This window comes from Cheilinus undulatus, linkage group 1 (assembly GCF_018320785.1).
Source record: "Cheilinus undulatus linkage group 1, ASM1832078v1, whole genome shotgun sequence".
Lineage (NCBI taxonomy): Eukaryota > Metazoa > Chordata > Actinopteri > Labriformes > Labridae > Cheilinus > Cheilinus undulatus.
In genome coordinates this window covers 1,225,668-1,233,121 of record NC_054865.1, presented here as the reverse complement: position 1 = coordinate 1,233,121, position 7,454 = coordinate 1,225,668, and positions in this window count along the sequence as shown.

Sequence of the window (7,454 nt, the reverse complement as noted above, 5' to 3'; positions counted from 1 at the left end):
CCGTGTCCTGTGAACTAAAGAGGATTTGGAGCATCCAGCTGGTTCTCCTGGCTCAGGTCTAAAGCCTGCATCTCTGATGGTATGGGGTTGCATTAGTGCCTATGGCGTAGGCAGCTCTAACATCTGGAAAGGAACTATCAATGCTGGAAAGTAGAGAGAGCTTTTAGAGCAACATCTGCTCCCATCCAGACAACATCTATGTCAGCAAGACCATGCTAAACCACATACCACATCCATCACAACAGCATGGCTTCACAGGAGGAGAGTCTGGGTCCTGAACTAGTCTGCCCGCAGTCCAGACCTTTCACTGATAGGAAACATTTTGAAAAATCCAGCAAAGAAGACCCAGGACTGTTGAGCAGCTAGAATCCTACATCAGTCAAGAATGGGACAACATTCATGTCCCTAAATTCCATCTGCTGGTCTCCTCACCTGTCCCTACTTTTTTGAGATGTGTTGCTGCCATCAAATCCAAAATGAGCTAATATTTTCCTGAAATGTTAAATGTCTCAGTTTAAAATCTGATCTGTCATTTCTGTTCTGTGGTGAATCAAATCTGGGTTTATGAGATTTGACAATCTTTCTTCTTCTGTTTTTATTTACATTTTACACAGCGACCCAACTTTTTTGGAACTGAGGTTGTGGAAGCTCATGTTACTCTAAGAGTGATTCCTGTTATAAATGGGTCTGCTCCTGGTGTCTGCCCGCTCTATGAAGATTTCCCTCTCCGCTGTAACTTTGCTAAATGATCCTCCGTGCAGAGCTAGAGTGGATGAATGTCGGGTCTTTAAACACAGACTACGGTCTAGACCGGCCCTCTCTGCTGATTAATTGGAGCCACAGAAAGGTGGATTTATTGCTGAAGAAATTAAAGATTGTTTAAGCTGTTATTTTGTTGGACTTGATTTTTTGAAAGTATTTTGGCCTCTGCAGCTACTGTAGATGTTTGATTGGACACACTGAAGGCTAGTTTTCAGCATTGATTTAAACTGGATTGTGATCTGAGGAAACTTTGCTATCCTGGAGCGCTGCCTGGAAACGGCTTCAGACGCTTGAACCTGGTGGGCGTACCAACCAACACGCCTCCTATTACATATTCCCCCGTAGGCTGCATGAACTCCTGCATGTGAGGAAGTGTTTCCATGAAAACCACCTAAACACCTTTGACCCCGACCTTCTCCTCTTGGTCTATGTGGGGGTGAGAGCAGAGCTGGAAGCCTGCCCGCTTCTGTTTTTATGTGAAACTGAAAATAACGTGGGAGGAGAATATAACTCTTGAGTGTCTGAGTGTGGAGTAATATGAATGATGGGACAGGACGTCTCTGACAGCAGGTTGAAGTGGAAGAGCTTTATAAGGCCAGTGTTTTTAAAGCGGGGCTCCTGACACCACAGGGTCATGGAAACCAAAGGGAAAGAGGAGAAAGGTGCACATCAAGTCAACTAGTGATTTTACTAATGATTATTAATTTGATTGTCTTTTTGAATGTTATTTTACACTGCATGCTCAAATGTATGCATTCTTTCCATACAAACACTTCAAATGTTCAAATCAAACATGCCTATCTGAAATGAGCTGCATCTGTAGTGAGATTTATGCTCCTGCTGCGTCAAAGCTAAGGCTCAGTCTGCGCAGCCATGAAGCTGAGGCCTGTATGATGTGGGAACGATGCAGACTGCAGCCCTGGGACGGGCCCACTGGTCAGCACTGTCTCTGAGTCATACAGTCAGGGGCGGTTTTAGTGACTTGGAGGCCCCAGGCAAAGATCAATGTGAGGACCCCCCTAATATGAGTCCCCTCAACTTCTTTGATGGCCACCATATGAATGTGATTTAACAGAAGCAGCACAGTAGCTGCGTTTACATGGACACTTCTAATCGGGTGAAACCCTCAACCTGATTAGAAATGCTGCATTTAAACACCTAAATCAACCTGATCAAGCCCCATCTGATTAAAAATCTAATCATTGCAGAGGGGTGGTCTACACCTTTTCATGACCGATCAGAGGGAAAATTCTTCCATGTAGACACCCTCACCCAATTGATCTGACACGTTCTTCCTGCGCATGCTCTTCATCCTGACGTAACTGCGTGGTGACGTATTGTAGGGAGCCGTTCTCGCCAGCAGAAGCGGGGCACTAGATTCAAACGCCGGTAGTGGAGAAGCCAAGACTCAGGGGATGTCGGCTTCAATGGGAGACAGAGAAATAACGGAGCAGCGGGACTATATACCACTGGAAACCACTAGCAACCATAAATCATGTGACCTATGTGTCACATGATTTATGGTTGCTAGTGGTGACCGTTGACACGGTGGCTGCTATTCCGATTAAAAACGGGCACATTTAAACACCCGATCGGATAGATCACATACAATGTAAACACTTGACCCAAAACATTTAATCTGGTTGATTTCAACCAGATTGGAATGAAAGTGTCCATGTAAACGTGACTAGTGTGCAGTGGCCACTAACAACACATTTAACTCTGTTCAGTGTAAGAAAATCTGCATTATAAGCAGCATCTGTTAAATATTGGTGAATAGTTGCTGACATCAAGCTGGACAAACTGCATCCACCTTAGACAGAGAATTAAAAAACAAAAATAAATCGGATGTCTCCTCCAAAGAGATATGAGAATAAAGACTCTCTGTACTTAAAAGATTATTATGCACAAACTTATGGCTTTTCTTCATCATTTTCTAAATATGTACTCTCCTGTTCTAGGGTTTCATGTTTTCAGATACAATATCTTAGTAAGTGTATCAGGCCCAAGGTCCCATTAAGAACTTAAAGCAGTTAATTTGTATTTCTGCATTAAATCAGCTGCGTTACATGAGTTTTTATTATGTTATTAAGAGAAAAATACAATCGGTTCTATTTTCAGTATTTTTTAAAAACTGAATCATACTGTACTGCAGGAAAACAGGAGTGTCAAACTCATTTTGGGTCGGGGGACAGATTTGCTCCAGTGGAACCTCCTGCAGACTGGACAATTTTTTTAGCAACATCTATACAACAAAAGACTGATATATAGGCTGCTGTAATGTTTATAAAGAGAAATGATCCAATATTAGATACAGCTGCCATCTAATGAGTGCTGCATGTTTGCACACTAAAGGGTGAATTAGCTACTTTAGAAAGAGAATTTACCTGAAGGTAATCTAAACAGGTGAGGCAAAAATATGCTGCCCTTGTAACATATGACCACTTTTTAACGTTTTTAGGACCCACTGATGATGAATTTACAAGTCTGAAATGTTCATTATAAAATGTTATAAACATTATACAAATGTCCAAATGGTGTAGTCCAGTGCTGTGAGATAATGCAAGTAAATTTAACTTAACCATATCAAAAATATTGCTCATAAAAGGGGAAGTGATGGCCAAAAATACATTAAAATGCACTGATATTTAAAAACTGACACATTTGTTGCTTGGCTAGCCGGTTCTGGGGGGCCCTCTGTAATATTCTTTCTGGGGGCCCATAATCCCCCAGCTACGCCCCTGTCTACAGGCATTATACAGATACCTTACTCCAGCTTAAAGGCGTCCTTTTGAGCAAGATTCAAGTCAAACTAACACATTTACATGTTTACAAAAGTCAGGTGTCGATCACACTAAGAAGAATTTAAAGAAAACCCTTTTAAGGTTCCTATAAATATTCCGTTCACAAGAATGACACCTACAGATACAGCCAATAAAAGTCTTCACACCCACGGATGTTTCACCCTTTTATTGTTTTTCTTTAGTCAATAGTGGCCAATTTAATTTAGCTTTGTTTGAAATATTTCACAGAAACACCTCTTTAGGTAAAAAAGTGACTGCTTAAATATTCCCCCCTTTAACATGACTGACCTAATCCAGCAGAGATCCAGACAGTAGCAGCCTCACAGTTAGTGAAATGAGGATCAGCTGAGTCAGTGAATGTGTCTCAGTGGCTGTAGTAGAAAGACACCTGTGTCTTGAAGGTCCAGTCACTGATTCACCAGTATTCCTGACTACCATTACACCACAAAGACAAAAGAACACTCAGAAAAAAGGTTTTGAAAAGTCTAAGTCAGAAACATCTCCATGTCTCTGAACATCAGTTAAATCCATCATGAAGAAATGAAGGAATATGTCACATGTGTAAATCTGCCTAGATCAGACCGTCCTCACAGACTGAGTGGGCGTGCAAGAAGGAGACTAGAGAGAGAGGACACCAAGACACCTATGACTACTCTGAAGGAGCTCCAAGCTTCAGCAGCTGAGATGGAGAGACTCTGCAGACAACAACTGTTGGCCGGGTTCTTCACCAGTCAGAGCTTTATGGGAGAGTGGCAAAGAGAAAGACACTGTTGAAGAAAACTCAGATTCAGACCAGAATGGAGCTTTGAGACCATCAGACAAGACGCCAAACACACCATCCCCACTGTGGAGCATGCTGGTGGCAGCATCGTGCTGTGGGGATGCTTCTCAGCAGCCAACCCTGGAACACTTGTAAAGGTAGAGGGTAAAATGAATCCTGGAGGGCAGTCTTACTCAGTCTCATAGAGAACTGCAGCTTAGGAGAAGATTTATTTTCCAGTCAGACAATGAGCCGAAGCATCCAGAGAAAGCTTCACAGAAATGGTTTAAAGACAACAAGGGGAATGTTCTGGAGAGGCCGAGTCAAAGCTCAGACCTCAATTCAAGACAGGAATGGTGTCTGGACATGTGAAGGACTGTTCACCCTGTTCCCTGAAAATCTTGGCAGAGCTCGAGCAGTTTATAAAAGAAAAATGGAGGAAAATTCTGGAGTCCAGATGTTTGATCCTGACTGAGACCTATCCACACAGACCCAGAGAGACTGAGACCTATCCACACAGACTCAGAGAGACTGAGACCTATCCACACAGACCCAGAGAGACTGAGACCTATCCACACAGACTCAGAGAGACTGAGACCTATCCACACAGACCCAGAGACTGAGACCTATCCACACAGACCCAGAGACTGAGACCTATCCACACAGACCCAGAGAGACTGAGACCTATCCACACAGACCCAGAGAGACTGAGACCTATCCACACAGACTCAGAGACTGAGACCTATCCACACAGACTCAGAGAGACTGAGACCTATCCACACAGACCCAGAGAGACTGAGACCTATCCACACAGACTCAGAGAGACTGAGACCTATCCACACAGACCCAGAGAGACTGAGACCTATCCACACAGACTCAGAGAGACTGAGACCTATCCACACAGACCCAGAGACTGAGACCTATCCACACAGACCCAGAGAGACTGAGACCTATCCACACAGACTCAGAGAGACTGAGACCTATCCACACAGACTCAGAGAGACTGAGACCTATCCACACAGACTCAGAGAGACTGAGACCTATCCACACAGACCCAGAGACTGAGACCTATCCACACAGACCCAGAGAGACTGAGACCTATCCACACAGACTCAGAGAGACTGAGACCTATCCACACAGACTCAGAGAGACTGAGACCTATCCACACAGACTCAGAGCTGAGACTGAGACCTATCCACACAGACTCAGAGCTGAGACTGAGACCTATCCACACAGACCCAGAGAGACTGAGACCTATCCACACAGACTCAGAGAGACTGAGACCTATCCACACAGACCCAGAGACTGAGACCTATCCACACAGACCCAGAGAGACTGAGACCTATCCACACAGACTCAGAGAGACTGAGACCTATCCACACAGACTCAGAGAGACTGAGACCTATCCACACAGACTCAGAGAGACTGAGACCTATCCACACAGACCCAGAGACTGAGACCTATCCACACAGACCCAGAGAGACTGAGACCTATCCACACAGACTCAGAGAGACTGAGACCTATCCACACAGACTCAGAGAGACTGAGACCTATCCACACAGACTCAGAGCTGAGACTGAGACCTATCCACACAGACTCAGAGCTGAGACTGAGACCTATCCACACAGACCCAGAGAGACTGAGACCTATCCACACAGACTCAGAGAGACTGAGACCTATCCACACAGACTCAGAGAGACTGAGACCTATCCACACAGACTCAGAGAGACTGAGACCTATCCACACAGACCCAGAGCTGAGACTGAGACCTATCCACACAGACCCAGAGAGACTGAGACCTATCCACACAGACCCAGAGCTGAGACTGAGACCTATCCACACAGACCCAGAGAGACTGAGACCTATCCACACAGACTCAGAGAGACTGAGACCTATCCACACAGACTCAGAGAGACTGAGACCTATCCACACAGACTCAGAGAGACTGAGACCTATCCACACAGACTCAGAGAGACTGAGACCTATCCACACAGACTCAGAGACTGAGACCTATCCACAAAGACTCAGAGAGACTGAGACCTATCCACACAGACTCAGAGAGACTGAGACCTATCCACACAGACTCAGAGACTGAGACCTATCCACACAGACTCAGAGAGACTGAGACCTATCCACACAGACTCAGAGAGACTGAGACCTATCCACACAGACTCAGAGACTGAGACCTATCCACACAGACTCAGAGAGACTGAGACCTATCCACACAGACTCAGAGACTGAGACCTATCCACACAGACTCAGAGAGACTGAGACCTATCCACACAGACTCAGAGAGACTGAGACCTATCCACACAGACTCAGAGACTGAGACCTATCCACACAGACTCAGAGAGACTGAGACCTATCCACACAGACTCAGAGACTGAGACCTATCCACACAGACTCAGAGAGACTGAGACCTATCCACACAGACTCAGAGACTGAGAGCTATCCACACAGACTCAGAGCTGAGACTGCAGAAAAACGAGACTCTACTAAAAACTGACTAGAAGGAGGAATATTATGCTGTCACTTATTTTACATTTCAGATTTTTATTTAATTGACATTACTCTATATAAATATTTTTTCACTGTGACAGATTTTTTTGTTTGTTTGTTTTTTAAAGCCGAATTATATTGACTATGACTGATTTATAAAATCAATAAAAAGGTTAAACATCTAGGAGGGCAAAACTTTTCATAGGTACAAAAAGACAGTCTGAGAACATCATACCTCCAACCCTGACCACTGATGGCAAAGACGATCAAAAATGATCAAAAATGATTAAAAATGATGAAAAACAACCACAGGTATGATGAAGAGATAGTGGAGATGTTTATGGCTCTGTGTGATATCAGACACGACTCAAACAGACGGTGGATTTGTTGGATTGTTTCAGGCTTCAGATAAATCCACATTTATCCACATGGGGGCAGCAGACTGGTGTTTACTGGACTGAACAGACCTAAAACAAGGGAGGACTCCAGCAGAGACAGATGCACGGAGTTAGAATGTATGAAACACCACATGTAAGAGTCTGTTTGAGAGAAAAAGTTTAAAAGACGACTTAAATATTCTGAATTCAGTAAAAATGGAGCTGAGGAGGTCGGAGTGTTGTAGCTCTTTA